We start from the raw sequence: 22,171 nt of genomic DNA, 5'->3' as shown, positions 1-22,171 counted from the left end.
TTGTAGCCATTTCCTCCTCTTTATCAATGGGTGGTGGAACATTTTCAGGCACATCAGCCCTATCCTGTCTCAGGGAGTATGAATGATCTTCCAAAATTTGTCCAGTGGGAACATCATTTGTGGATATAAACAAAACGGGGACATTTTATACCCTGCAGGAAAATGACAGCAGATGCGAGAATGGACACTGGCAGGATGAATTCAAAATAAGCAATGTTAGTTTTATGGAAGTTACACCTTTAGAAATTAAAATTACAAAAATCACACAATAAAATATTTGTATTAAATTAGGATGGAGTTTTTAAAACTGCAGCGGATCTAATCTATTAAACAGCAAAGTAAACAAGCTTTAAGATATTTTAAGAGAAAGACACAGGTATTTTAGATGTTGATTTTGTTATGAAAAACGTTTATTCACGCAGTAAATACGGTGTTCACATGGAAATCATCGTTGTGTGAGCACGAAGGGGAACATCGGACGGTAAACGAGCATCTTTCATCGACGACTTGTGGTTGCATCTCCGGACAAAACAAAACATGTCAAAGTACAGTCTCTTCACAGTACAACAACATTTGGAAAAACTACAATTTGAAAAGACTAAATATATAACGTTATGTATATTAACTGACAGGTAAACTTCTGAGAATGTGAGGCTGAAAGGCTAGTGACAGATTTCCTGTCATGATGACGTCTAAACTCCCCGCCAAGGATGTAGTCCCCTTGTGAAAAAAAGTGTGCTTAAGTGTACTTTTATAAAGTGTACTTATTACATAAATAATACACTTTAAGTATATACACTTAAGTGTGAATTAAATGCAATCTTTTCGGCACACTGAATGCACATTAAGTGTGATTAATTTCACATATATCATATATTAAGTTGAAATAAAATGTAATAAGTTGCCATTAAGAGTGATTTTTTTGGAACAACTTAATTGGTACTTTATTACAACTTTATATCTACTTTCATAATTGCTTCTAGTGTTTTTACAATATACTTAAAGTGCACTACACAATATTATAACATGCAATGAATGTGATTTAAAATGCACTTTAATGTCTGTTAACAATACTCTTAAGTGTGAATTGAATGCAATGGTTTCAGCGCACTGAATGCACATTAAATGCAATTAATTTCAAATACATGATATATTAAGTTGAAATAAAATGTAATAAGTTGCCATTAAGAGTGATTTTTTGGAACAACGTAATTGGTACTTTATTACAACTTTATATCGACTTTCATAATTGCTTCTAGTGTTTTTAAAATATACTTAAAGTGCACTGTTCAATCTACTGTCAAGCAATTAATGTGAAATTAAAAATAAGTTAATGTATATTAACAGTACATTTAATTACTCATTAAATGTAATGTTTCAAATACAAGTTTGCCAAATAAATTCAAATATATAAAATTAAATTAAATCAGTTGAACTGTGGTTTCAGTGCAGTGAAGTGATTTCAATGCATCTTTCTACAGTATGTACTTTAACTACTTCTATTGTATGTGAAATATGGTTATGTACTTCTCAAAATACTGAAAAACAAATCTAGTTAATTAAATATGTATTCATTTAAGTTTAATGCATTGCAAACAAACAAAAACCACAATGCTTACACTGACAATAAAACAGTTTGGTAGTCAAATTATGAATCAGATTTTTTGTTTTGCAAAAGTACATTTAATAAATTAATTATGAGTTGTGTATGTCCAAACAAAAAAAAACTCATTTTAATATTGTTAAATTGGAATCAAACAACTATCAATATTGAATAATTACATCCCTTAGAAAAAAATTAACTCAAAGTTATCATTTTTTAACATTTTAACAGACAACTAAAAAAGAACTGCATAAACTTTAAATTAACAAGTCTTTGGTAGGTCACATCAGTCTAATGATCATTTATTAAATGTGTTTAGAAATATTGCCATGAAAGTGTACTTTCTTTATGTAGCGGGAATTAACTCACTTACTTATGGACCAGGCATAATAATAAGATCAGAAGGGTGCACAGTTCAAAGGAGGAGGTAGCAGTGATGGTGAGCAACAAGCAGAGACAGAAGGTAAGTTGATTAATAAATTATTTTACTTTGAGTATTGAGAAACCTTTCTTTCTCTTTCCTTAATCACAAAAAATAGTAAACAACAATGAAAATACAATGAACTATATATACTATGGGTGCACCCTCTAAATTACTTCTCATTTACAGAAATCATAGTCACAATCAATGTACAAAGATGGTACAAATTATATATGCAACAAACTGAAATCAGTATTCAAGTTCAAAGTTCTTATCAATTGGAGTATTGATCAGTCTTAAATTATCAGAATTGTGCTTCTGAAATGTTTCAGTTCAATAAAGTAAACAAACAAAATAAGGAAACAGTTTCTGAAATGTATCCTCTTACTTGTCTGAAGAAAAATATTTAAAATAGAAAATTGTCCTTTCCTCTAGATTCGTGATCCAATCAGGTCGAAATGGGAGGCTCGCCATCAATTAGGTAAATCCAGCTCAAGGAATGTTCATACGAAAGGAAAAAACATTCAATATTGTCTATCAATAATGATTAACAATTGTACATAATACAGGAAACAAATAAAATACATACATAAGTGCCATCATCATAATAAATGACAATTTAGACAAATACCTGTCCATTCACGTGTTTCTCTCCCTTTTTGTCTTTCACAGGCACGTGCAACCAAAATGGCGTCAGCGAACAGCAGTGAACACAACGCACCATGTGGTTTTACATAATCACACTGCAATGAACAATCCAACCCATATAACATCACAATATAACACCATTTTGTCTCGTATGGATTAAACAAATAAAATGATATGACATTTAAAGGCGGAGTCCACAATGTTTGAAAAACGCGTTGGAAAAGGAGACGGGCCGACTACCAAAACACACTTACAGCCAATAAAATCAAATCAAATGCCGGTTTGCGTATGTGTGGGGCGGGTCTATCAACAGAAGGTCCAGATTCTATTGGGGTAGGGGCGTGTTTGTTTAGGTGATTTCAAATATCAACATTGGCTTTCAAACATCATGGACTCCGCCTTTAAAGTGTTGACATTCGTTTTTATGGCTAATTATAACATTGGTAATTATAACAAACTCACCAGGTCAAAATGAAAGCTCAAAAAGTGCTCAATCCACACAATCACGCTGTATCATTGAATATATGCAAGTTAAATTCTGATTTCTTCAGTTTATATGAACTTAGGAGTCATATTTAATCAAATTAAACACTCTCGCGTTAGATCGAGTGTCTCTGTCGCTCTCCATCTCTCCTCTGAAGTGAACTGAGACGCGATCCGAAAGCAAAAAGGGGCGGAGCTTACAATTAAACACTCCGATTGGTTTAGTCATTTCAGATTTAAAATTCAGATTGAATTATTCACATGTATTTCCTCATTTATAAAATAAATGTAGATGTATGAATAGTCTCTTTATATTTAAGCACACTTTTAAAATAATAATATTTAATTATTTAACCAGGGTTACATTTAAGTAAAAGTATATTAGACAAAGTGCATTTTTAAAAAGAGTACTTAAGTATGTTAAGAAATATTGTGATGAAAGTGTACTTACTATAAGTTAAGCTTAATTAGACATTATTAAAAAGTGCATTTTTAAAAGTGCACTTAAGTGTGTTTATAAATATTATGATGAAAGTGTACTTACTATAAGTTAAAATTGATGAGATATTATTACAAAGTGCATTTTTAAAAAGTGTCCTTAAGTGTGTTAGTGAAATATTGTGATGAAAGTGTACTTACTATAAGTTCAAATTAATTAGATATTATTACAAAGTGCATTTTTAAAAGTGCACTTAAGTGTGTTTATAAATATTATGATGGCAGTGTACTTACTATAAGTTAAAATTAATTAGATATTATTACAAAGTGCATTTTTAAAAAGTGTCCTTAAGTGTGTTAGTGAAATATTATGATGAAAGTGTACTTTCTTTAAGTTAAGCTTAATTAGACATTATTAAAAAGTGCATTTTTAAAAGTGCACTTAAGTGTGTTTATAAATATTATGATGAAAGTGTACTTACTATAAGTTAAAATTGAATACATATTATTACAAAGTGCAGTTGTAAAAAGTGCACTTAAGTGTGTTAATAAATAGTGTCATTAAAGTGTATTCCATTTAAGTACGCTTAAGTGGTCTTTAATTTATATTATATTATATTATCAGCAAGTGCACTTCTCAAAAAGTATACTTTTATTATTTTAAGCACACAAAAAAGTAAGCTTTCAATACACTTAAGTACGCTAATTTTTCACAAGGGTCCCTATTAGCAACTTGTTAGCAACCACCGTTTTTAAGACACAATAATGTTTAAAAAAATCACAAGCAGATTATAACTGGTGTATTTTATGTCATAGAACAAAACGTGAAAATATTTAGAGGCTGTGTTAACCACAGACCTTATTTCAGGCGATTTAGCAAAAACCCATTAAAAAACCCATAGACTTCAGGGCGAGGGAACCGGAAGTGCTAAAATGCTAACTCGCTTAGCCTACAAAGTGACGCCATTACTTCGGCACTCTATTGTGTAAACAGTCACATTTACCTACATCACGAATGACTGCCTGCGCAAGCGCGCACCACAGCCACCGTAATGAAGTTACTCAGGGTAACGTTAGCTCAGAATTCGAGTAGTAGCCGTATATCTTGGAACTCAGAGCAGAGCACCCGAGTAACGATAAGCCTAGCTAACAATCGTCCTGCTAAGTTTGTGGGATTTGATTTTGTTTTACTAATCGTGCTGTTTATAATCTTAATTCATGTGTATTGTTACAACAATGATTTCTGTGCTGAGTACAAGAAAGTTGTGTGTGTGTGTGTGTGTGTGTGTGTGTGTGTGTGTGTGTGTGTGTGTGTGTGTGTGTGTCTCAGCAATGCTTTCACAATGCGAGGATTTGATTTCCAATACAAGGATGCACAAGATTAAAAAAAATCTAAAATTTTACATTTCACAAATCACGTTAGTGACCGCACCAGAGCAAGCACACTTTTGCAGTTTGTCCCGAAATGCATTTTCTAGTTAAGTGTGCTTGCAAAAGCACACTTATTGTTCTTCTTAAGTTTTATTAAGTGTGCTTGCAAAAGCACACTTATTGTTCTTCTTAAGTTTTATTATTATTATTAAGTGTGCTTGCAAAAGCACACTTATTGTTCTTCTTAAGTTTTATTATTAAGTGTGCTTGCAAAAGCACACTTATTGTTCTTCTTAAGTTTTATTATTATTATTATTTTTCCCGGGTAGATTTTTTTGGCCAGCTCTAGCGACCAGACCGTTTGACGCAGAGACACCGTTCAAACTTTAAAATGTTCGGGCAGTACCGGTGTAAGTTGCTTGAGAAGATGAAGTCACAGATCCATGTCGTTCGGCCACCATATTGGATAGAACACAAAACCTTAAAAAAGTTTCACAGGTCACAAATTTTGTCCAAACTTCATGAAATTCCACGTACGCGATCCTTGGACCGAGCCTCACAAAAGTTACTAGAAGGATTTTTGATTTTCGGAAGCGTTTGCGCGCCACAGCCCAAACTAAATGTGCGTCAACGCCGCCAAAACAGGAAGTAGTTCAAATCTCAATATGTCTGTAACATTTATTAACCAAAATGTTTATATGAACTCTTTACTCCAATGTGAAGATGCCCAAGATAAAAAAAACATTGCAGAAACATGTCTATATTATGTTATTTTCACTTTAAAATGTCCAATTAAAACCTGTGTAAAATTAAAAAATGTCATTAGCCTTTACCAGTAGAGGGCAGCCTTTACGTTCAAACGTGTTTTTTTAGACAGAATGTAAAGATAGCGGCAGCCATCTTTAGAAGCTAAGCTAACAGGCTATTGCTCCGTGGAAAAGTTTGAATAACAATGGCGGGATGTAGTTTTAATGTTAAAATGGCAAAATGGAATTTAAAAGAGCTGTTGAGAGAATCATGTGTTCCTTTAAGAGCCACAATACAGCGAAGAGCTGAGGAAGAGAAAGCAGAGAAGCCCGGAGAAGAGGCGACAGCCTCAGACTCTGCTGCGAGCCCTGGAGGACTCAGTAACCTCGGCTGCCACTCAAGCTTCGTATCGTATATGGACAGATTCCTGGATACATATTTTTAGAATCGTAAACTTCATCTTATTCACTATACAGTATGCGGTTTCGGACGCAAAACTGCAAATGGATTTTATATTCTGAATGCTTGAATCAACGCGAGCTCTCTGGAGAACGTGCATTTTCACATACAGGTAGGAATTATATGATTCAGACATATTTTAATCCCTTTCTTTTATTTCAGTGATATATGGCACAACAAGTTTAATTCCCTTTTTCATCAATGTAATACATTGTAAACGTATTAGTTTGTAAAGACGTCAGTTTCGCGTCCTCGGGTAGCAGTGATCGTTTGGCATCGGTATTTTAATTAATTACGAAATTTGTATTTTATTTTTAAATTGCTATCTTGTGTTTCTGGCGCATTCGCGGATTAATGACTCATTTGAGTCGTTTTAATTACAAAGTGTTTCAAATAAATGAGTCATTTGATTCGACTCTTTACAAAGCGAATGGGCCAAATGTTTTAAAGTGGTTCGCGAATCAGTTTGAATGAATTGTTCAGATCGCTTCAAACACGGAATCGTCCGAAGCTGTTTTACTCGTAACCTATGTAGAAACACGCAGAATATAACCAGTGTTGGGTGACGTGGAAATGAATTTACCAATCTTTTAACTAAAAGCAAAACTTCACACATGTACCCGCCATTACATACGCGCGACCGCCGACCTGTTCGTCGTCAGACACAGTTAAACGCGTGCAACCTCCAGAAACACTGTAGCACAGATTGAAGAAAATCCATCGATGATTGACGTCTGATTCGCTGTTTAATGTACTGTATGATGTAAGTGATTCTCACAAAACACACGTGACATGACAACGTAAGAAAACATGAGTTTTGTCTAAGTGTAAACTGTCAATGTCCTCAGACCATCTTAGGAGATTCCAACTTTATACATATACAAAACTGTTGTCAGTTTACTTGTCTGATATTTCAGCTACAAGCTACATTTTTCTGTATACTGTTGGTGTATGTTGCAGTTTTACACATACTGTAGAAATGCCCTTCATAAGTATTCTTCTGTTTGCTGTGGAGTCAAGAAATGTCTAAACATTAAAAGATGAACATGAGACAAAAGTACAGAATCTGTCGCATTATTTTTTTTAATGGGCACTGAGCTGTGTCCTGATTGTTTACACATGAAAAGCATAAAATATGTAGGATCAGTTTGATTCACTTATGTGCATTTGTGTACAATACACATAAGTCAGCATTTAATGCTGTTGTTCTTTGTTGTTAAAGCATGTATGTGTTGAAACATAAACAAAGGTTAATAAAATGTGACATTCTAAACTTCTGGTATACTGATATTTATCTTACCAATTTCTGGTCTCCACATCAAACAGAAAAATCTTGTCTTTATTGTTCTGATACTTATGGAGGGCACTGCGTGTGTGTGTGTGTGCGTGTGTGTGTGTGTGTGTGCGTGTGTGTGCATATATCTAGATTTATTTTTTCATGAGTAACTACTAACTCGCTACTTGAGTATTATTTTCATTGCATACTTTTTACTTCTGCTTGAGTAATTATTTATTTAGTTACTTTAACTTCAGTAAAGTTTTTGGCTACTCTTTCCACCTCTGTTAAAATCTTCATGAATCTAGGCTGAGTTTGCCACGTTGAAGCCTAAATAATCAGACAGATAGTAAGTTAATCGCCCATCGCTCACAGCCCAGCACCTGCATCACTGCATGCGTATCGCGCTGACAAACATACACCTGATTTTACTGCCCTGACGAAATCTAAAAGTATAATTTCTCTTATTAGAAGCTAGCCTAATGTTTGCCAGCTATTAAAATGGCGGTTATAGTTTAAATAGAGGTCGTGAAATAATTAGCATTGACAAAAAACTGCATAAAACAATGTTATATTCCATATTATAAACTTTTGGTTATGTGTACTTAAGTGAGTAAATAAGTTAACCGCAAAAACTAAATGTGCGTCGACGCCGCCAAAACAGGAAGTAGTTTATCTCAGGAACGCTTTCACGTATTGAAACCAAACTTTGTACATGAACTTGGGACTCCAATGTGAGGATGCACAAACTAAATCGGCGGCACCAGAGCAAGCACACTTTTGCAGTTCGTCCCGAAATGCATTTTCTAGTTATTATTATTATTTTTATTATTTTTCCCGGGTAGATTTTTTTGGCCAGCTCTAGCGCCCAGACCGTTTGACGCAGAGACACCGTTCAAACTTTAAAATGTTCGGGCAGTACCGGTGTAAGTTGCTTGAGAAGATGAAGTCACAGATCCATGTCGTTCGGCCACCATATTGGATAGAACACAAAACCTTTAAAAAGTTTCACAGGTCACAAATTTTGTCCAAACTTCAAGAAATTCCACGTACACGATCCTTGGACCAAGCCTCAGAAAAGTTACTAGAAGGATTTTTGATTTTCGGAAGCATTTGCCCAAAACAGGTCAAAATATACCTATGGCGTAGGCCCCAAACAGGAAGTAGTTCATATCTCAGATTGTCTGTAACATATCTTTATAATTTTTTTAATATGAACTCGGAACTCCAATGTGAACATGGCCAAGATAAAAAAACATTGCAGTAACATGTCTATATTATGTTATTTTCACTTTAAAATGTCCAATAAAATCCTATGTAAAACTAAAAATGTCATATAGCTTTTACCACTAGAGGGCAGCCCAAGCGTGTTTAATTGCCTTGCCTTCACACGTGACTAGACCGAAACTTAGTCCGTGCCTATTGAAAACTATATATACTGAGGATTATTTGATACTAAATCCAATGGAATATTAATATGTCTCATATACATTTGTGTACAAAACTGCAAATGGATGTTATATTCTGAAGGCGTGAATCAACGCGAGCTCTCTGGAGAACGTGCAGTACAGGTAGGAATGTTTCGGGGATTCAGACGTAAAACCCTTTCTTTTATTTCAGTAATATATAACATGACAAGTTTAATTCCGTTTTTCATCAATGTAATACATTGTAAACGTATTAGTTTGTAAAGACGTCAATTTCGCGTCCTCGCGTAGCAGTGATCGTTTGGCATCGGCTCTATAACAGCTGCATGGTTTAAATCAGTGTTTCCCAACCCTGGTCCTCGGGCACCCCCTTCCAGAAAGTTTTAGATGTCTCCTTATTTAACACACCTGATTTAACTCATCAGCTTGTTAGGGACACGTTTACCATTTTGGAAGGAGGCTGATGAGTCGAATCAGGTGTTTTAAATAAGGAGACATCTAAAACTTTCTGGGAGGGGGTGCCCGAGGACCAGGATTGGGAAACACTGGTTTAAATGATTGTGAATTGACGCGAAAAAGTGTCACTTTACCTTAAATCATGCATGTTATGCCAAGTGTATTTAACGTAAACAGTCATGACTTTGAGAAATGTATGAGACATTAAAACACAGCTTGCCACAGCTAGAAGACTGCGTATATTTACATAATCTTCAGATAAGAAAGTTATATATCATCGTATGCTTAACTAACGGGAACACGATCGATTGCATTATGCTGTCAATCATTATGCTGTCAATCACTCAGCGAAGCATTGATTTCACATGGAAAGCAAGAGGACAGGGTCGCAATCTTGATGCGCGTGCATATGTTGTTGCATGAGATGCAGAGCGCGAGTCACCCCTTCACGTGTATTCGCGCTTTGGTCTGCCCGCGTCAAGATGCAGAGACCACGGACTCTATGGCTGTTTTAACTTTATTTATTGTATTTCCAGCTTACAACAACTCCTCTTCCGACAGTTGTTGTCTGATATGTCGGCTCAACGATCACAATGACATTAGATGTCTTAATAAAGGAAACGATTTTTGTGAACTAGATAAAAGATCCTGGCGTTTCTCCGAAGTTCAAAGCAGACAAAGGCTCAAATATTATGCGAGTCATCGTTCTCACACAAGAATGCAATTTAAACGTGTAAGTTAATCGCCCATCGCTCACAGCCCAGCACCTGCACCACTGCATGCGTATCGCGCTGACAAACATACACGTGATTTTACTGCCCTGATGAAATCTAAAAGTATAATTTCTCTTATTAGAAGCTAGCTTAATGTTTGCCAGTTATTAAGATGGCGGTTGTAGTTTAAATAGAGGTCGTGAAATAATTAGCATTGCCAAAAAGTGCATAAAACAATGTTATGTTCCATATTATAAACTTTTGGTTATGTGTACTTAAGTGAGTAAATAAGTTAAATTCTCAATGAGTGTGATATGGCTCTTATTTACCCCTTTAAATGAAGAATAAAGCTTACTCGGGTATCTTACAATGCACTTATGTTGTTATGCAGTTTTAAAATACAAAATACGAACGTCTGGATGTAGATAAAGCCTACTTGGTCATATTACAATGCACAAGTTTTGTTGTATGCAGTTTGAAAATACATGTTTGTAGAAAAAGTATATTGTACACTGCACTTATTTTGTTGTTATGCAGTTTCAAAATACAACATGAGTATGTTTAAATGTATATGTAGTCATCATCACTGATATATCTCTGGCCCTCATGACAAACTAATTGAATAGCCCTGTCGTAGACGCTCAACACACAATCATATTCATAAATAGTAAAGAAATGAAATGATATTAGGCTATCAGTGCTGCTGTCGCTCTTTCCTATCGCTTATTTTAAAAATGAGCTTATGATCAATAAAATGCAGCTTACATCTGCTGCTTTTGGTGACGTGAACTCTGGCCTACATTAAGTCTCATGTTTTTAAGATTATCTTAAGTACTAAAGAAGAATTTTTGGTATATTATGTACAAAACTAGTGTGTGAAAATAGGACACTTTAAAGGGATTGTTCACCCAAAAATTAAAATTATTTAAATTACAATTCTAAAAAAATTTAATAAGAAAACACTGAACATGTGCAGCATAGCTGTTATAGTTGGTTCTAGGCTAGCTAGAGCGGGTTATCTAGGCTTGTGATCCCTGTATTTACATAAAATGGTCTGTGCTAAACCTCGGATGTCCTTCAATGCTGGAAACACCCCTGGTTACAAGCCTGTATACATTTCTGTGTGTGTGTGTGTGCGCGTGTGTGCGTGCGTGCGTGCGTGTGTGTGTGTGTCAGGAATGCTTTCACGTAGAGGTCGAATGATATGGCTTTTTCTCTGGCCAATGCCGATATTTAGAAATCAGGGCAGCTGATGGCCGATATGTTAGGCCGATTTTCTATATGTACATAATTATCAAAATGTTCTCATCATTAGCAGATATTTAAGTGTGCTTGCAAAAGCACACTTATTGTTCTTCTTAAGTTTTATTATTATTATTATTTTTCCCGGGTAGATTTTTTTGGCCAGCTCTAGCGACCAGACCGTTTGACGCAGAGACACCGTTCAAACTTTAAAATGTTCGGGCAGTACCGGTGTAAGTTGCTTGAGAAGATGAAGTCACAGATCCATGTCGTTCGGCCACCATATTGGATAGAACACAAAACCTTAAAAAAGTTTCACAGGTCACAAATTTTGTCCAAACTTCATGAAATTCCACGTACGCGATCCTTGGACCGAGCCTCACAAAAGTTACTAGAAGGATTTTTGATTTTCGGAAGCGTTTGCGCGCCACAGCCCAAACTAAATGTGCGTCAACGCCGCCAAAACAGGAAGTAGTTCAAATCTCAATATGTCTGTAACATTTATTAACCAAAATGTTTATATGAACTCTTTACTCCAATGTGAAGATGCCCAAGATAAAAAAAACATTGCAGAAACATGTCTATATTATGTTATTTTCACTTTAAAATGTCCAATTAAAACCTGTGTAAAATTAAAAAATGTCATTAGCCTTTACCAGTAGAGGGCAGCCTTTACGTTCAAACGTGTTTTTTAGACAGAATGTAAAGATAGCGGCAGCCATCTTTAGAAGCTAAGCTAACAGGCTATTGCTCCGTGGAAAAGTTTGAATAACAATGGCGGGATGTAGTTTTAATGTTAAGATGGCAAAATGGAATTTAAAAGAGCTTTTGAGAGAATCATGTGTTCCTTTAAGAGCCACAATACAGCGAAGAGCTGAGGAAGAGAAAGCAGAGAAGCCCGGAGAAGAGGCGACAGCCTCAGACTCTGCTGCGAGCCCTGGAGGACTCAGTAACCTCGGCTGCCACTCAAGCTTCGTATCGTATATGGACAGATTCCTGGATACATATTTTTAGAATCGTAAACTTCATCTTATTCACTATACAGTATGCGGTTTCGGACGCAAAACTGCAAATGGATTTTATATTCTGAATGCTTGAATCAACGCGAGCTCTCTGGAGAACGTGCATTTTCACATACAGGTAGGAATTATATGATTCAGACATATTTTAATCCCTTTCTTTTATTTCAGTGATATATGGCACAACAAGTTTAATTCCCTTTTTCATCAATGTAATACATTGTAAACGTATTAGTTTGTAAAGACGTCAGTTTCGCGTCCTCGGGTAGCAGTGATCGTTTGGCATCGGTATTTTAATTAATTACGAAATTTGTATTTTATTTTTAAATTGCTATCTTGTGTTTCTGGCGCATTGGCGGATTATTGACTCATTTGAGTCGTTTTCATTACAAAGTGTTGCAAATAAATGAGTCTTTTGAGTCGACTCTTTACAAAGCGAATGGGCCAAATGTTTTAAAGTGGTTCGCGAATCAGTTTGAATGAATTGTTCAGATCGCTTCAAACACGGAATCGTCCGAAGCTGTTTTACTCGTAACCTATGTAGAAACACGCAGAATATAACCAGTGTTGGGTGACGTGGAAATGAATTTACCAATCTTTTAACTAAAAGCAAAACTTCACACATGTACCCGCCATTACATACGCGCGACCGCCGACCTGTTCGTCGTCAGACACAGTTAAACGCGTGCAACCTCCAGAAACACTGTAGCACAGATTGAAGAAAATCCATCGATGATTGACGTCTGATTCGCTGTTTAATGTACTGTATGATGTAAGTGATTCTCACAAAACACACGTGACATGACAACGTAAGAAAACATGAGTTTTGTCTAAGTGTAAACTGTCAATGTCCTCAGACCATCTTAGGAGATTCCAACTTTATACATATACAAAACTGTTGTCAGTTTACTTGTCTGATATTTCAGCTACAAGCTACATTTTTCTGTATACTGTTGGTGTATGTTGCAGTTTTACACATACTGTAGAAATGCCCTTCATAAGTATTCTTCTGTTTGCTGTGGAGTCAAGAAATGTCTAAACATTAAAAGATGAACATGAGACAAAAGTACAGAATCTGTCGCATTATTTTTTTTAATGGGCACTGAGCTGTGTCCTGATTGTTTACACATGAAAAGCATAAAATATGTAGGATCAGTTTGATTCACTTATGTGCATTTGTGTACAATACACATAAGTCAGCATTTAATGCTGTTGTTCTTTGTTGTTAAAGCATGTATGTGTTGAAACATAAACAAAGGTTAATAAAATGTGACATTCTAAACTTCTGGTATACTGATATTTATCTTACCAATTTCTGGTCTCCACATCAAACAGAAAAATCTTGTCTTTATTGTTCTGATACTTATGGAGGGCACTGCGTGTGTGTGTGTGTGTGCGTGTGTGTGTGTGTGTGCGTGTGTGTGCATATATCTAGATTTATTTTTTCATGAGTAACTACTAACTCGCTACTTGAGTATTATTTTCATTGCATACTTTTTACTTCTGCTTGAGTAATTATTTATTTAGTTACTTTAACTTCAGTAAAGTTTTTGGCTACTCTTTCCACCTCTGTTAAAATCTTCATGAATCTAGGCTGAGTTTGCCACGTTGAAGCCTAAATAATCAGACAGATAGTAAGTTAATCGCCCATCGCTCACAGCCCAGCACCTGCATCACTGCATGCGTATCGCGCTGACAAACATACACCTGATTTTACTGCCCTGACGAAATCTAAAAGTATAATTTCTCTTATTAGAAGCTAGCCTAATGTTTGCCAGCTATTAAAATGGCGGTTATAGTTTAAATAGAGGTCGTGAAATAATTAGCATTGACAAAAAACTGCATAAAACAATGTTATATTCCATATTATAAACTTTTGGTTATGTGTACTTAAGTGAGTAAATAAGTTAACCGCAAAAACTAAATGTGCGTCGACGCCGCCAAAACAGGAAGTAGTTTATCTCAGGAACGCTTTCACGTATTGAAACCAAACTTTGTACATGAACTTGGGACTCCAATGTGAGGATGCACAAACTAAATCGGCGGCACCAGAGCAAGCACACTTTTGCAGTTCGTCCCGAAATGCATTTTCTAGTTTAAATGTAAAAATGTCACTATTTAAGTCAAAGTCTTTAAAAAAAATTATGACTGGTCTTTCTGAAGAGTTTTACAACCTCCTCTGCACCATGCATTTATCAGACACAGATATTACCTGACACTCTTCTGTCATCATCTTTGATCAGTTTTTTACCATGGCTTTTATTGCTTTGTAGGATAAAATCCTTATTTGGTAGACCTGATAAAATATTTATTCATCATAAAGTTAACATAGTAATAAATGTCTATGTTTTTTAGTTGAGACTGTTATTTAGGGCAAATCTTTCTAAACAGATTTACATTCTCCTTTCTGAGGCGCTATAAGTGACTGATTGTGCTGACAGTGACGTCTTGTGAGTTTAGTGTTGGGACAGATCTGTTGTTTCAACCGTTCATTCAAACGAATCCGTTCAAAGGAGTCAGTTCGAATTTTTTTTTATGGTAAATTTTAGAGAAACAGTTGTTACAAGTCTGTATACATTTCTGTGTGTGTGTGTGTGTGTGTGTGTGTGTGTGTTTTTAAAATGTTCGGGCAGTTCCGGTGTAAGTTGCTTGAGAAGATGAAGTCACAGATCCATGTCGTTCGTCCGCCATATTGGAAACCTTAAAGTTTCACAGGTCACAAATTTTGTCCAAACTTCACGAAATTCCACGTACACGATCCTTGGACCAAGCCTCACAAAAGTTACTAGAAGGATTTTTGATTTTCGGAAGCGTTTGCCCGTCACAGGCCAAACTAAATGTGCGTGGACGCCGCCAAAACAGGAAGTAGTTTATATCTCAGGAATGATTTCACGTATTGAAACCAAACTTTGTACATGAATTTCGGTCTCCAATGTGAGGATGCACAAAATCAAAAGAAAAAAATTTTTCCTAAAATTTTACGCTGCCAAACAGGAAGTAGTTTATATCTCAGGAACGCTTTTACGTATTGAAACCAAACTTTGTACATGAACTTGGGACTCCAATGTGAGGATGCACAAACTAAATCGGCGGCACCAGAGCAAGCACACTTTTGCAGTTCGTCCCGAAATGCATTTTCTAGTTATTTTTATTATTTTTCCCGGGTAGATTTTTTTGGCCAGCTCTAGCGACCAGACCGTTTGACGCAGAGACACCGTTCAAACTTTAAAATGTTCGGGCAGTACCGGTGTAAGTTGCTTGAGAAGATGAAGTCACAGATCCATGTCGTTCGGCCACCATATTGGATAGAACACAAAACCTTTAAAAAGTTTCACAGGTCACAAATTTTGTCCAAACTTCAAGAAATTCCACGTACACGATCCTTGGACCAAGCCTCACAAAAGTTACTAGAAGGATTTTTGATTTTCGGAAGCATTTGCCCAAAACAGGTCAAAATATACCTATGGCGTAGTCCCCAAACAGGAAGTAGTTCATATCTCAGATTGTCTGTAACATATCTTTATAATTTTTTTAATATGAACTCGGAACTCCAATGTGAACATGGCCAAGATAAAAAAACATTGCAGTAACATGTCTATATTATGTTATTTTCACTTTAAAATGTCCAATAAAATCCTATGTAAAAATAAAAATGTCATATAGCTTTTACCACTAGAGGGCAGCCCAAGCGTGTTTAATTGCCTTGCCTTCACACGTGACTAGACCGAAACTTAGTCCGTGCCTATTGAAAACTATATATACTGAGGATTATTTGATACTAAATCCAATGGAATATTAATATTTCTCATATACATTTGTGTACAAAACTGTAAATGGATGTTATATTCTGAAGGCGTGAATCAACGCGAGCTCTCTGGAGAACGTGCAGTACAGGTAGGAATGTTTCGGGGATTCAGACGTAAAACCCTTTCTTTTATTTCAGTAATATATAACATGACAAGTTTAATTCCGTTTTTCATCAATGTAATACATTGTAAACGTATTAGTTTGTAAAGACGTCAATTTCGCGTCCTCGCGTAGCAGTGATCGTTTGGCATCGGCTCTATAACAGCTGCATGGTTTAAATGATTGTGAATTGACGCGAAAAAGTGTCACTTTACCTTAAATCATGCATGTTATGCCAAGTGTATTTAACGTAAACAGTCATGACTTTGAGAAATGTATGAGACATTAAAACACAGCTTGCCACAGCTAGAAGACTGCGTATATTTACATAATCTTCAGATAAGAAAGTTATATATCATCGTATGCTTAACTAACGGGAACACGATCGATTGCATTATGCTGTCAATCATTATGCTGTCAATCACTCAGCGAAGCATTGATTTCACATGGAAAGCAAGAGGACAGGGTCGCAATCTTGATGCGCGTGCATATGTTGTTGCATGAGATGCAGAGCGCGAGTCACCCCTTCACGTGTATTCGCGCTTTGGTCTGCCCGCGTCAAGATGCAGAGACCACGGACTCTATGGCTGTTTTAACTTTATTTATTGTATTTCCAGCTTACAACAACTCCTCTTCCGACAGTTGTTGTCTGATATGTCGGCTCAACGATCACAATGACATTAGATGTCTTAATAAAGGAAACGATTTTTGTGAACTAGATAAAAGATCCTGGCGTTTCTCCGAAGTTCAAAGCAGACAAAGGCTCAAATATTATGCGAGTCATCGTTCTCACACAAGAATGCAATTTAAACGTGTAAGTTAATCGCCCATCGCTCATAGCCCAGCACCTGCACCACTGTATGCGTATCGCGCTGACAAACATACACGTGATTTTACTGCCCTGATGAAATCTAAAAGTATAATTTCTCTTATTAGAAGCTAGCTTAATGTTTGCCAGTTATTAAGATGGCGGTTGTAGTTTAAATAGAGGTCGTGAAATAATTAGCATTGCCAAAAAGTGCATAAAACAATGTTATGTTCCATATTATAAACTTTTGGTTATGTGTACTTAAGTGAGTAAATAAGTTAAATTCTCAATGAGTGTGATATGGCTCTTATTTATCTTACAATGCACTTATGTTGTTATGCAGTTTTAAAATACAAAATACGAACGTCTGGATGTAGATAAAGCCTACTTGGTCATATTACAATGCACAAGTTTTGTTGTATGCGGTTTGAAAATACATGTTTGTAGAAAAAGTATATTGTACAATGCACTGATTTTGTTGTTATGCAGTTTCAAAATACAACATGAGAATGTTTAAATGTATATGTAGTCATCATCACTGATGTATCTCTGGCCCCCATGACAAACTAATTGAATAGCCCTGTCGTAGACGCTCAACACACAATCATATTCATAAATAGTAAAGAAATGAAATGATATTAGGCTATCAGTGCTGCTGTCGCTCTTTCCTATCGCTTATTTTAAAAATGAGCTTATGATCAATAAAATGCAGCTTACATCTGCTGCTTTTGGTGACGTGAACTCTGGCCTACATTAAGTCTCATGTTTTTAAGATTATCTTAAGTACTAAAGAAGAATTTTTGGTATATTATGTACAAAACTAGTGTGTGAAAATAGGACACTTTAAAGGGATTGTTCACCCAAAAATTAAAATTATTTAAATTACAATTCTAAAAAAATTTAATAAGAAAACACTGAACATGTGCAGCATAGCTGTTATAGTTGGTTCTAGGCTAGCTAGAGCGGGTTATCTAGGCTTGTGATCCCTGTATTTACATAAAATGGTCTGTGCTAAACCCCGGATGTCCTTCAATGCTGGAAACACCCCTGGTTACAAGCCTGTATACATTTCTGTGTGTGTGTGTGCGTGCGTGCGTGCGTGTGTGTGTGTGTCAGGAATGCTTTCACGTAGAGGTCGACCGATATGGCTTTTTCTCTGGCCAATGCCGATATTTAGAAATCAGGGCAGCTGATGGCCGATATGTTAGGCCGATTTTCTATATGTACATAATTATCAAAATGTTCTCATCATTAGCAGATATTTTAAATGTAAAAATGTCACTATTTAAGTCAAAGTCTTTTAAAAAAATTATGACTGGTCTTTCTGAAGAGTTTTACAACCTCCTCTGCACCATGCATTTATCAGACACAGATATTACCTGACACTCTTCTGTCATCATCTTTGATCAGTTTTTTACCATGGCTTTTATTGCTTTGTAGGATAAAATCCTTATTTGGTAGACCTGATAAAATATTTATTCATCATAAAGTTAACATAGTAATAAATGTCTATGTTTTTTAGTTGAGACTGTTATTTAGGGCAAATCTTTCTAAACAGATTTACATTCTCCTTTCTGAGGCGCTATAAGTGACTGATTGTGCTGACAGTGACGTCTTGTGAGTTTAGTGTTGGGACAGATCTGTTGTTTCAACCGTTCATTCAAACGAATCCGTTCAAAGGAGTCAGTTCGCGAATCGGACGCATTGTGTTGTAATCCAGGCTGAGCAGCGCAAAACTGTAAACAAAGTGTTACTGTAACAACACGAAAAACATTTCCTCGGTGGATATGATTTGGTCTTCCGACCTTTCGCCATCGAGTCAGTTTTGTTTTGAGTAATAAAAGCAGGGAGACAGTTTAAAGACAGAACTGTCTCCCTGCTCTCCAGTAACGCATAACTTATGTTGTTATGCAGTTTTAAAATTCAAAATACGAACATGTCTGGATGTAGCATTTTTTTGTGGAGGGAGGTGCCCTTTTTTTTTAGGTTAGAGCAACTGCCCCTTAAAATTCCTGTGCACGTCCCTGATGCTTAGTTACTGTTGAACGGGAACACAATTGATTGCATTATGCTGTCAATCACTGAGTGAAATATTTTTTTTTATGGTAAATTTTAGAGAAGCAGTTGTTACAAGTCTGTATACATTTCTGTGTGTGTGTGTGTGTGTGTGTGTGTGTGTGTGTGTGTGTGTGTGTGTGTGTGTGTGTGTGTGTGTGTGTGTGTGTGTGTGTGTGTGTGTGTGTGTTTTTAAAATGTTCGGGCAGTTCCGGTGTAAGTTGCTTGAGAAGATGAAGTCACAGATCCATGTCGTTCGTCCGCCATATTGGAAACCTTAAAGTTTCACAGGTCACAAATTTTGTCCAAACTTCACGAAATTCCACGTACACGATCCTTGGACCAAGCCTCACAAAAGTTACTAGAAGGATTTTTGATTTTCGGAAGCGTTTGCCCGTCACAGGCCAAACTAAATGTGCGTGGACGCCGCCAAAACAGGAAGTAGTTTATATCTCAGGAATGATTTCACGTATTGAAACCAAACTTTGTACATGAATTTCGGTCTCCAATGTGAGGATGCACAACATCAAAAGAACAATTTTTTTCCTAAAATTTTACGCTGCCAAACAGGAAGTAGTTTATATCTCAGGAACGCTTTTACGTATTGAAACCAAACTTTGTACATGAACTTGGGACTCCAATGTGAGGATGCACAAACTAAATCGGCGGCACCAGAGCAAGCACACTTTTGCAGTTCGTCCCGAAATGCATTTTCTAGTTATTATTATTTTTCCCGGGTAGATTTTTTTGGCCAGCTCTAGCGACCAGACCGTTTGACGCAGAGACACCGTTAAAACTTTAAAATGTTCGGGCAGTACCGGTGCAAGTTGCTTGAGAGGATGAAGTCACAGATCCATGTCGTTCGGCCGCCATATTGGATAGAACACAAAACCTTAAAAAAGTTTCACAGGTCACAAATTTTGTCCAAACCTCATGAAATTCCACGTACGCGATCCTTGGACCGAGCCTCACAAAAGTTACCAGAAGGATTTTTGATTTTCGGAAGCGTTTGCGCGCCACAGCCCAAACTAAATGTGCGTCAACGCCGCCAAAACAGGAAGTAGTTCAAATCTCAATATGTCTGTAACATTTATTAACCAAAATGTTTATATGAACTCTTTAATCCAATGTGAAGATGCCCAAGATAAAAAAAACATTGCAGAAACATGTCTATATTATGTTATTTTCACTTTAAAATGTCCAATTAAAACCTGTGTAAAATTAAAAAATGTCATTAGCCTTTACCAGTAGAGGGCAGCCTTTACGTTCAAACGTGTTTTTTAGACAGAATGTAAAGATAGCGGCAGCCATCTTTAGAAGCTAAGCTAACAGGCTATTGCTCCGTGGAAAAGTTTGAATAACAATGGCGGGATGTAGTTTTAATGTTAAAATGGCAAAATGGAATATAGAAGAGCTGTTGAGAGATTCGGGTGTTCCTTTAAGAGCCACAATACAGCGAAGAGCTGAGGAAGAGAAAGCAGAGAAGCCCGGAGAAGAGGCGACAGCCTCAGACTCTGCTGCGAGCCCGTGGAGGACTCAGTAACCTCGGCTGCCACTCAAGCTTCGTATCGTATATGGACAGATTCCTGGATACATATTTTTAGAATCGTAAACTTCATCTTATTCACTATACAGTATGCGGTTTCGGACGCAAAACTGCAAATGGATTTTATATTCTGAATGCTTGAATCAACGCGAGCTCTCTGGAGAACGTGCATTTTCACATACAGGTAGGAATTATATGATTCAGACATATTTTAATCCCTTTCTTTTATTTCAGTGATATATGGCACGACAAGTTTAATTCCCTTTTTCATCAATGTAATACATTGTAAACGTATTAGTTTGTAAAGACGTCAGTTTCGCGTCCTCGGGTAGCAGTGATCGTTTGGCATCGGTATTTTAATTAATTACGAAATTTGTATTTTATTTTTAAATTGCTATCTTGTGTTTCTGGCGCATTCGCGGATTAATGACTCATTTGAGTCGTTTTCATTACAAAGTGTTGCAAATAAATGAGTCTTTTGAGTCGACTCTTTACAAAGCGAATGGGCCAAATGTTTTAAAGTGGTTCGCGAATCAGTTTGAATGAATTGTTCAGATCGCTTCAAACACGGAATCGTCCGAAGCTGTTTTACTCGTAACCTATGTAGAAACACGCAGAATATAACCAGTGTTGGGTGACGTGGAAATGTATTTACCAATCTTTTAACTAAAAGCAAAACTTCACACATGTACCCGCCATTACATACGCGCGACCGCCGACCTGTTCGTCGTCAGACACAGTTAAACGCGTGCAACCTCCAGAAACACTGTAGCACAGATTGAAGAAAATCCATCGATGATTGACGTCTGATTCGCTGTTTAATGTACTGTATGATGTAAGTGATTCTCACAAAACACACGTGACATGACAACGTAAGAAAACATGAGTTTTGTCTAAGTGTAAACTGTCAATGTCCTCAGACCATCTTAGGAGATTCCAACTTTATACATTGACAACAGTTTTGTTTTGTATGTTTACTTGTCTGATATTTCAGCTACAAGCTACATTTTTCTGTATACTGTTGGTGTATGTTGCAGTTTTACACATACTGTAGAAATGCCCTTCATAAGTATTCTTCTGTTTGCTGTGGAGTCAAGAAATGTCTAAACATTAAAAGATGAACATGAGACAAAAGTACAGAATCTGTCGCATTATTTTTTTTAATGGGCACTGAGCTGTGTCCTGATTGTTTACACATGAAAAGCATAAAATATGTAGGATCAGTTTGATTCACTTATGTGCATTTGTGTACAATACACATAAGTCAGCATTTAATGCTGTTGTTCTTTGTTGTTAAAGCATGTATGTGTTGAAACATAAACAAAGGTTAATAAAATGTGACATTCTAAACTTCTGGTATACTGATATTTATCTTACCAATTTCTGGTCTCCACATCAAACAGAAAAATCTTGTCTTTATTGTTCTGATACTTATGGAGGGCACTGTGTGTGTGCGTGTGTGTGTGTGTGTGTGTGTGTGCGTGTGTGTGCATATATCTAGATTTATTTTTTCATGAGTAACTAGTAACTCGCTACTTGAGTATTATTTTCAT

General features: G+C 36.2%; 1 long non-coding RNA gene across 1 annotated transcript; it reads right to left on the bottom strand.

The window, feature by feature from the left end:
• Positions 1 to 2,067: 2,067 nt before the first annotated feature.
• LOC129431234 (uncharacterized) lies at positions 2,068 to 3,624 on the bottom strand. The gene is made up of 2 exons (XR_012370673.1): positions 3,135 to 3,624; positions 2,068 to 2,767 (listed from the first exon to the last, which is right to left on the bottom strand). It is a non-coding gene; the product is annotated as an uncharacterized lncRNA (long non-coding RNA).
• Between the last annotated feature and the right edge of the window lie 18,547 nt (positions 3,625 to 22,171).

Source organism: Misgurnus anguillicaudatus, chromosome 8, assembly GCF_027580225.2.
Source record: "Misgurnus anguillicaudatus chromosome 8, ASM2758022v2, whole genome shotgun sequence".
NCBI lineage: Eukaryota > Metazoa > Chordata > Actinopteri > Cypriniformes > Cobitidae > Misgurnus > Misgurnus anguillicaudatus.
The sequence above is the reverse complement of the archived record's forward strand: the minus strand, read 5'-3'. Positions and strand labels throughout refer to the sequence as shown.